This window comes from Mixophyes fleayi, chromosome 5 (assembly GCF_038048845.1).
Source record: "Mixophyes fleayi isolate aMixFle1 chromosome 5, aMixFle1.hap1, whole genome shotgun sequence".
NCBI classification, from domain to species: domain Eukaryota; kingdom Metazoa; phylum Chordata; class Amphibia; order Anura; family Limnodynastidae; genus Mixophyes; species Mixophyes fleayi.
In genome coordinates this window covers 56,474,228-56,485,532 of record NC_134406.1, presented here as the reverse complement: position 1 = coordinate 56,485,532, position 11,305 = coordinate 56,474,228, and positions in this window count along the sequence as shown.

Here is an 11,305-nt window from a genome sequence, read left to right as displayed (position 1 = left end):
CGAGGCCTCGCTCTACAAATTGAACATCACCAAATCTGAAGCCCTCTCTATCAACATACCAGAACCCTTACTCTCAGCTCTGCAAAAGCAATTCCCCTTTGTTTGGGTAAAAGAGTCTTTGCCATACCTGGGCATACACATACCATCTACGTTATCTACCATTTTTGATACTAACTTTTCCCCAATTTTCCTCCAACTCTCTTCCTTGGCCAAGAATTGGATTAACTTTGAGGTCTCCTAGCTGGGTCGCATAGCTGCCTTTAAAATTATGTTGTTACCCAAACCTATGTATATTTTCCGCACTATTCCATATATTGTACCCAAAATATTGATGGTCTGCTTCCATACTCTAATGGTGACTTATGTGTAGAGACAGAAATGACCCCTTCTCACAAAAGTATAACCTTACCTAAGCCACGAAAAGGCCTAATGTTCCCCAACCTAACGCAATACAAAGAAGCCTGTATGTTGAGCCCCCTTCGAGATTGGGCACTCCCCCAGGTGTGTGTTCTGATAAATGTGTGCCCAGTCTCTCTACATGTAACTGTGTGCCAAATGTCTCTACCTGGAGATATGTACCCAGTGTCTCCACATGTAAATGTGTTTCTAATACATTTTACAGTTTATGATTAATTACTTCCAAAGGATGTCAATGGTGAAGTACCCGTTTCAGTGCTGCAGAGTCTCTGTGTTTTACAAGATAGACCATTCATCTACAATATTTCTATCTTTTCGACAAACACACACACTCTAGAGGATTAATGAAACACAAAGTTAACTTAGCAGCAAAATAGGGTAACACATTACTAGATTTGATCTCTGGAATAGACATAGAACTATGCACTGTTAAAGATCTTATCATTCCAAGTGGTTATTCCTGGAGATTCCAGTCCCCAGTCATCCTTATGTATTCTGTGCAGGCTGGTCATGTTTCTGCAGCCGTCCTTCTCGAAGTGTATGTAAACGATTATAAAAATTACCATCGCATTTCGCCATTGGGATGATTATGGGCTTTCTCGGGAAATGCATTGGACTTGGATATTTATCAACAACTTATCATTATCAACTCCTGGGGGGCATATTTACTAAACTGCGGGTTTGAAAAAGTGGAGATGTTGTCTATAGCAACCTATCAGATTCTAGTTATCATTTGTTTAGTACATTCTACAAAATGACAGCTAGAATCTACGTCAGAACTCATATCGGGCTCCCTGCTTTACCTAGAAACCTTTGCCGGTGGTTCTGCACCTGCGCAGAACTTCTGATTCATTTTTTGAAGTTTCCTGCTGATGTCACCAACATGCACCTAACAGGTACTATAAGAGGGACCCACCTTCATGCAAATATTGTTAGGTAATTGTGGTAAATTTATGCAGCCTCTGTATTTGTGATATTTTTATGTGCATTGACTTTGCTTTTGGACTTATCGGGACTATCCTGATGGAATCAGGACAGTTGTGAGGTAAAGTTATGTTATTTTATGGAAGATGAATAATCACAAAACAGAAACTGCATATAAATCATGTCAATCAACATAGACTGCAGACTGCATAAAAAACTGTATCAATCAAATTAGTGTGGGGAGAATTAAGTCAGTACAGACAGGAGACTGCACATTACAATGTATTGCAAGTAAGACAAAGCAGGTATTATACTTTTATGCATACTAATTTGCCCAGTATAAGTGATTGATATATAATGCAGAGAGCATCAGAGTGAAAGATATACAATATAGAAAGCATCCTAGTGACCACCATACAATACAGAGAGCATCCAATTGACCGATATACAACACAATGTTTCATATAGGAAGAATCACTAAGCTCTGTATTTCTACCCCACACAACTAGTGTAAGCAATGCCGAATGGATGTGACTATAGCAGCTATACCCTTATAACCAGTCAGCTTTTGGAAAGAATTACACTACTCTTTGGCATTATTTCACCAAACCAAAGGTTTCAATGAGTATAAAGAGCAAAGCCCATCCATGCCACATATCCCCAATACCAGAATTGCCAATCCATACGGTGCCCACATGTTTGTCATACGTTCACCTAATGAACAGGCATGTTCATAGAGAAAAAAAACCCAACACAATTATAGTTGCTTAATGCACCAGCCTCATTGGCAGACATGAACAGCAGATAACCTGCAGTGTAATTAGCTAACATAACATTTTCTATACTGAATACCAGCTAATTGGTTCATATTATGCCACAGAATAGTGCCCCAAGTTCTTAGTATGCCACACAGTAGTGCTCCCAGTTTAAATTATGTTACAGTAGTGCCCCAGTTCATACTATGCCACACTAGTGTCCCAGCTCAAATTATGCCACAGTAGTGCCCCAAGTTTAAATTATGACAACTGTATGTGCCTCCAGTTCATATAATGCCACATAATAGTTCCCCAAGTTCATACTATGCCACAGTATTGTCCCAAGTAAGTATTCCTCTATGCAGATGACATTACCCTTGGCGGTAACAGATTTGACTTCCTAGCTTCCCCTGCTCATTAAGCAGATTGAGGAACATGACTTGAATTTCTACATTACAGATGAGAGAAAAACCTTAAAAGAACAAAATTAAAATGAAGATTAAAATGGCACCAAACCAAAATTAAATATCTGGCTATACAGATCACTAAACATTACAATCAATTATTCCTGGCCAACTTCTCCCACCTCCTTTCCCAAATCAAAATGGACCTGGACACCTGAAACCAACACTTTATCTCTTGGATAGTTTGGATCAATGCTGTCAGGATGAATGTCCTCCCTAGACTTCTATATTTATTTCAGACTCTTACAATTAGTGTCCCTCCTGACATTTTTAAATTCTTGCAACATAATACCTCCCAATTAATTTGTGAAAAAAGCACCCCTGGGTTCAGCTGTGGATTTTACAAAGGTCTGCACAGGGACGAGGCCTGGCTATCCTGGATGCTAATGCATTTTGTGAATTGCTCAAACCCTACCAAAATCTGTAGTACATATATATATATATATATATATATATATATATATATATATATATATATATATATATATATATATATATATCAAAAAGATATTAATAATTAATACAGACTTTTTATTTTCCCCCTACAGTCACAGCGAGTAAATTAATTATATGAGAAAAACTATGCTATTGATGTATTAGCAATACTACTTGCTGGGAGTGATTAATACTGAATAGGATTATTTATCATTGCTTACAGTGGAACAATTACACACTATAATGGGGATGATAGTTATCAAACTAAGCTCAACCTTGCATGATAAGTATATTTGATAGTGTGTGGAAGCATAATAATATTTACAAAAGGAATATATGACTTACAATGATAATTTGATATTGAATTGTTAATAAACTATATATAAGCTATAAACTATATATATCTACTGGTTCAAAAATTGAGGTAGCAGCCGAGAACGTGCATTAGTACAATGCACTGTTATCTTTGTGGCATAGAGTAGGAGGGTGTAGGGACATCCTCCAACTCCAGGGGGAGCTCTCACATGATTCTAATTTGTCAGTTATATTTTCATACATGTTCCTGGTTTGTGATATGACCTATGCTAGTTCTAAGCTAGTAATTAATTAGCAGCCTCCTGAGGCTGATTGTCAGCCCTGTCCTGCTCCTTTCTGATTTGTCCATCAAAGTATATAAGGCAGTGAGGACTGGGCCTCACTGCCGGTTATAGTCCCTGCTCCCAAGCATACTTATCCTTCTGTTGTGTTCCTGCTGTATTCCGTATTGCTGTTGCTGAACCCTGGCCTGGATTTTGATGTTGCTGATTTGCTTGTGACCCTGACCTCTTGCTTGAATACTGACTCCGCTGATTTGCCTGTGACCCTGACCCCTTGCTCGGATACTGATGCTGCTGATTTGCCTGTGACCCTGAAACCTTTGCCTGGATACCTGATTCCTCCTCTTTGTAATCACCTGCACTACGTTCTCAGGTTATCTGCTCCTACTGCTAGAGAACAAGACCTGGGGGCATCCGAGTACCTGTGAGCGCGTCTAGCTCTACGGGAAAGGTGACTGCTAAAGGCGAAGACCTCTGAAGCGGTTCTAGGAGTTGATACCTGGGGCGTGAGCCATAACACTTAGGAAATCTGTTATTTTTGTTTGCAAGTTGGTCGAGGGTTGCTAATGTAGGGTGCAAATTATACATGGAGCTACATGTTTGATATCTCTGCAATTTTCTTGAGGGATATAAATAGATTGGTTCAATACGTTTTTGATAGAGATAATTCTGTTACGAGTATGCTTGCCCTTTATTTTCCATGCTGGAATTGTCTCTGCTTTGTCTCCCCTCTCATAGAATCATTGCTGAAGCCATTGAAGGATCTTGGCAGCTGTATTCGCTAAGAGTTGATCGAGCCAGCTCCTCAGTACCAAAAGTTTGGGTATTTCTGATGCTGGGTAGTCAGGTACTTCATTTGGTCTTCAAAGTCATTGACCAATTTGTAGAGATTAGCTTCAGATCTTATTGTAGGAGAGTTGTTGTATTGGTTTCCTGAAAGTCATTAATTGCTTGCGTAATCTTTTCTACATTTTCTCTTTTATTTGGTGGAAAATATGGTCATTAAGTCACCATCTGTTGCATGGTATACAATTTCCAGTTCTATTTATATGGCTGACTGATCAAACTCATCTGTCTTGAGCGAGTGTGTTGTGTTTACATCAGTCAAGATCATGTCTTTGTGAATAGACATTATGGGAAATGAGTAATGAGTGAATGTTTTATCATTGGAATATAGGACACACCAAAAATTCGGAGAGAATATTTAGTGTGACCAGCTTTTGACTTTCCCAGACTACAGTTCCCATATTTTTTAGCAGGTTCTGAATGATCGAGTTTAGAGTCTAGGATGATGTTAAAGTCTCCTCCAACTAGCATGCGACCCACTGCAATTTCTGAGAACTTCGTCTATGCTACTGGGTAGATTGTAGCTAAGGTTCCTGGGTGCTGGCTAAGTGTGCAGCTTTGTATGATGAATCATAAGTGCGGATGTGAAAGTACTCAATCGTTAACTGTGTTATTTATTGGGATCGTGGTTCCTTTAGTTTGTGGTTGCATAATATGTATGAGAAAATGCTTTACATTTTAAATCAAGGGGAACATGTTTAAAGTGAGTTTCTTGAATCATTACTGTGTGAGCTTTTTGACATTTCAGATACTGTATTTGCATTGTATGTTTCTGAGGAGTATTGAGGCCATTTACATTTAGGGATAAAATTTAAAAGCTCGTGGTGGTTTTCTACTATATGAGCACTTTTAAACATGGCCAGATTGTTGACTGATTTGACGGGAGAGCGGCTAATCAGGATAGGAGAAGCTAAAGGGAAAGAGGGAGGCGATATCCTGACTGGCAATAATTATCTACCAGCTTAGAAATGCAGTAAAACATGTGTATTTGGGGAATGGGGGGAGTAGTGGTTGGGCAACAACCATCACTATGATAAAAGTTATTTGGGTAACACTGCATTATAAATGAAAATAACTAAATAAATGAACATTAACATTAGGTAGAATTGTTTACTTTATAGAATGGTTAAGCCTAAGGATAATGTTCATGGAAGGGCCAACTCCAGTAGGTTCTAGTAGGCCTAAGCGTTGATTGTTCACAGGAGCCCATCCACGCAGCTAGAAGTTTATTTAAATCTAAACTTACAACGGAAAACTAAACAGATCTCACAGGTACAAAAAGAGTCATAATGAAGGTCTCTATAGCTTGGGGTGTTGCTCAAGTCATGGATCTGAAAGAAAACAGAGCAAAATATTAGAACCCAGACTGGCAGGCGATGTGACATTGTGTTTCTAATGGTTGACATTCATAGGTTTCTATGATCATCTTTAAAGGCAAGTCTTATGTTTCTAGTGGTGCTGCAGTAGGAGAGGCTGGTGAGTTAAGGCCTTCTTCCCTCCTCCTGTTTCCATCACTTTTAACTGCGCTCTCCAGCTACTCAGCTCACCTTCTCTCGGACCCTCTGCCTCCTCTCGCGTCTCTCTGCTCCCCTCAGTGACTCTTAACCCGTCATCCGTGCCCACCCTCTTGGGCCATAGTTACCTGCCTGTACTCACTTTTCCCCTCCCTCTCTTTCTTGCTGTGCCTGAGCCCCCAGAGTTATCATGCTTAATGTTACTTGTACTGTGCTGTTTCACCTTGTACTGTGCCATTGTTTGTCCTTGTACGGCACTACGGATACTTTGTGGCGCCCTATAAATAAAAATTAATAATAATAATAATAATAATAATAATAATAATTCTTCTGAGAGGAGGGCCAGTCCTTGTTCAAGCTTTTTGATCATGTGGGGTCTGTCGCCATGTAGCATTAATAGATGGAGTGGAAATTTCCATTTATAGCGAACATTGTGGACTTTTCACAATCTGTATGAGATCTCTCAATTTATGTTACAATGAGGGGGCCAAATCCTGAAAAATCTGGACAATCTGGAGACCATCTCCTTCTTGTGTGACTTTCTAACGGCAAACAGGAATTGTTCTTTGTTCCGGAAGCAATGAAAACCCCACAATTACGTCCCAATGGGTGAGATTAGAAGGTGGTTTTGGACTGAGTGCTCTATGCATTTGATCTAATTAAAGTTATTTTATTGAGGCCTCCGGGAGACATTGGTGAAACAGTGGGAACCTCATTGCCTACTGATTCGGGGATGTTCCATGTGTACATTGTTATGGAGTGACCTTTCCATGTTTCCTATGTGCTCTTTAAAGGCCTCCATCTGTGTGAACTTCTGTTAGATCCCATTCCATGAACTGATATGAATGTGGCATACTGTACATGGTTGACTTTTTGTTCCAACGCAGAGGTCCTGGATGCTAGTGCTGCAAGTTCTTATTTAAATTCCACTGTTAGTGCCCTAATCTCTTCTTGTATGACTGCACTGACTACAAATTGTATAGTAGCTTTAATGGTGTTCCTTATTTCATAGATATGTTAATTGGGCAATGATTACTGATGTTTACATGGTCTGAATCTGTGGTCAGAGAAGGGTTAGTAGAGATGGCTAATCTTTTCTTCTTTTTTTGTAAAGATGGAAGATTTTTTTTTTTATCAATGAGATATGTTTTTTTCATACTTAGACTACTTGTTAACAGGACTTGAAGATTGTTACACAATTAGAAGATTAATCTTGCCAGAAGATACTGTTATTTAGTAGTCAGGAGCGCAGGAACCCTCTGGATTTTCTTTAGCTTATTCTGTCCTTTCAAAATAAATCAGGATGTGCTCTGAACTTGCACCAGTAGATGGTGATGTCGTTTCACAGTTATAACAGGTTTATAAAAGACATAAATAAGATTTTCTCAGTGCAGCACATGAATGGTTATATTATTAAGTAGTCAAAAGATGGCAGCAGAACTTCAGAAATAGTGAAAAGTTAATCTGCGTTATGACGGCAGAAAGTTCTTGTGACGGTCTCAGTACCTGTGAGTGAGATGTAGTTTGCTGGCTTAATAATAGTGCAGCAGTTGCTAATAGTATTTGGTTTAGTCCCTCTGCTGACTGGTACTTTGCAGCTTGAATTGGACTGGGGTAACTCTCTGTATAAACTGAGGGATTGCTATGTTTTGGTGAGTGCTTGTATTATTTCTCTGTTTGCTTGGGTTTGATGAAGCTTACAGTGTGGCTGGGTAAATGAATGTGACTCACCAGCCTGCATTAATCAGTTGGGAGGCTTTAAGACCTAAGCTAAAGTCTGTCATGTTGTTGCCCATTTCCTGGAGAACACTGAGGCTTTGGCGAATAGTGGGCCCACGACTCCACTGCAGCTCCCAGGCGGCTTTCATTTAGGGAAAAAGGACCAGGCTGTCCCTCCAGTATTTGGGTGTGCGGGTTTAAGGTGCTTTGGGGCCATGGAATCTCCGATGTATGGTTGCAAGCATTTTTTGGTGGAGCTTATCATATTTGTGTCTCTACAGTATAGCTTCCAATTCATGCCCCCTGTTTCCAATAGTGTATATGTACCTCTTTCTCTCTCCCTCTGTATCCCCATGTCTGTCTCTGTCTCTAATTTTGTATGTGTACCACTGTCTCTATCTTCCCATATGTGTTTCTCTCTGTCCCCTGCACAGGCTAATGGGGATTTGACGTCTTTAAACTGGATCTCCACAGCTTTTAACAGAAATAAAATTCATCAAGGTCCCAGTGTCTATATATGGCATTGGTATGGAGCTGTGGGGGATGGTTTGAGACACTACCTACATTCAGCCATGATACTGGAGTTGGCTCAGTTTCCTGCACGTTGTGAGCACATCCAACCTATAGATGACCTGCATCAGAAGCAATGTGATATGGGGTTAGACCTCCTAATAGACTGTATCCAGAAATCTCATTCAACTCCCCTGGTTGCTGGGGGAACAGTCATCACTAATGTACTCTTCTTTAACTGGCACAGTTGTTTCAAATCCTCCATCATCTCAGTAACCAAGACTTGTACACATTGTTCAAAAGCCTATATCTTGGTGCCAAAATTTGAGCCTTTAAGTAGAATCGAGAACTCCTGTTGGTATGACTGGTTTAAGAGCTTAGCGCTTAAAAGTACATGTCACTGAATAGTCCACGCAACTTTCTTGTCAGGACCAAATTATCCTCATGTACACCTCACTCATAATTTAAGATAATTGGAAGAAAGCATCAATCTCCTTCCACTTGTCAAACATTGTAAGAGAGGCATGTGTCAAATTCACAGCGCTGCCTGTTCTCAACAATTCAAGACCATCAGCTCAGCTGGTCCCTGCTGCGAAGATGTCTCCTTTTGTGTTTCGTAGTGAACCGTCCTTATGAGCTCCATTATTTCTTTCTCTAAGAATTGCTTTCCTAATAGTGCAAACTTTTCCCTATACAACTGTGATGCACGGGTCTAATTATATTGGACAACACTGGCGATGGACTCTAGGATTCCTCAATACCCTTTGTAGCACTTGATGGATGTTGCAGCAATGGATCTGATTTTGCTCACTCCTTCTGGATTTAATCCTTCCCTCTGGCACTATTTTCTCAATGTTGGTATAAATAATTGTTGCTCCATTCTGATACTCTGCAGCTTGCCTCCAAATGTAATGGTTTATCACTCTGGTGGACAGTTTCTTTTTTATTGACCACAAAAGCAGCCCAATATGTTGGAAACTTGTTCCCTGCCTCAATAATTCCTGTCCATTACCAATTTGTTTGTGATTTTTACCACTCTGGTTAATGATGCTACTGAAACCCTTTCTCAAATAATTATGTTGCTTGGTGGCAAAAATACAATGGAGCAGTGTCCCATTTCCTTAAAAGGCTCCAGCTCACTCGCTGTTCCTCTGAATGAATATATAAATATGTTTGCCCCATCAGGGGGCATCCAGAGTGTCCACCTTTGTGCACAGTCATAATATTGGCAATAGCTCCCACTCACAGAACGGAGGAAGCAGCTTGGGAACAATCGTGGACAACAGGAAACTTCCTGCACTTCATTCTCCCCAGTCAGTGCCGCTGGCTGCCATGATACTACAGTCCCCCACCATCATTTTTCATTTTTCTATCATACCTTACACTTTATTGGCACAGCCTCCCTCCAAAAAACACAATGTCCATACGATTGTTCACGACAGTTCAATTAGAGATACACTTTTTTACATTTAGTTCTTAGTACTTTTCTTCATTTGTTTTGTCTGCATTTTTTGTGTTTTGTACTTTTTATGTATTTACATGTATGCATTTACTATTATTAAATGTAAAACAAATGAAAAAACAAATAACTAATTGGGACTATCACACGTGTACAATTAGAGAAAATGTTCAGAACCTGATATTTTGAACATGATACAAAGAATTTTAGTGTTTGTGTGGGAAGGTGATGAGAACAGATTAAAGGAGTATTGTAATTATCTAAATAAGAATCATTTTAACATAAAATTGTCTTTTCACATCAGTAGGGAATCCTTCAGTTTTCTCTATTTAAATTATATATATTGAGAATGATACAATCTGCGCTACAAATTTATTTTATTATATTATTCCAAACAGCTGGGGAATTTTACTAAGAGATCCAGCAATAGCTGAAGTAACACTGTGGCTGGATCACTTCTTAATAACTTATTGTATTGTACTTGTTCCTTCTGTGCCCACATTTTTGCATAAACTGTAAACCTGTAAAGCAGGGGTCAGGGAACTTTTTTACCTTTTACCCCCAAATATATTTAGATACGCCAACTTTACCCCCTTGATTTGAAAGGAAGGAAATCATATATTATTAATTATTGGAATTCAAAATTTTATTGAATCTATTCAAAATTTCTTTGAAAGCTTCAACTTCAAAACTTCAGATTTTGGAGAAATGATGTTGCTTCATTTTTGATACGAGAGCATCAATATTGGGGCATTTTGATGTCAGAGCAATTTGGATACAGTCTTCAGCGTCCAATTGATTTCTCTGCTTTGTTTTTATGTTCTTTAGAGTGGAAAATCCTTGTTCGCAAACGTAGGTTGTTGCAAAAGGCAGCAACTTTTCGACTGCCTCCTCATGGGCAATTTTGAATGCCTTTGCAGCTGTTGACATCCAAAAATATGACAGATCTGCTTTGTTTTCAAATGCAATACGTGCTTCATTATTGCATTGAAGCTCAAGAAGTGCCTCTGCCAACCCTTGAGGCTCTTCTGGTACAACAGCAATTTCACATTTAAAGGGGTCTACAATCCAACTGACAGCATGTGAATCGGCAGCATTACCCCCAGGAATTTCATTTTTACCCCATTTGGGGTAATTTACCCCTGTTCCCTGACCACTGCTGTAAAGTATTGTGTAAAATGGGAACAGCAATCTCTGCAAATAGTGATGAATCTTCCATACAGCAGTACATTTTTGACTAAACTAGTGGTGCTAGATGTTAAATTAAATGCACCATTGTTCTGCAATCCCACAATTAGGGAACCTCCTAAATCAGATTCTGGACCCCTGTTTGGAATCATAGTCTGCAGGTTGCACACCTCTGATCTAATGTGATCAAGTAGGTCTCTATTTAAGCCCTTGCCCAAATTGGTGTAACATCCAGTTAATACAAGAGTGGGTCAGCCTAGTGTTGTGTACAGGCAGATAATTCCTGATAGGATTTGTAAAAGCTCATTATGCTCTTTCTTAATAATTTGTTAGGATAAAGATACCATTTTGGTAACTCACACAAAACATTATAACAGATTATAAAAAACTTCTGTGTTAACAACTAAAGAGGTGAACATGAACTATACACTTCATGAGTAGACAACTCACTATAAAAAAATAAAAATATTTCTTGGAG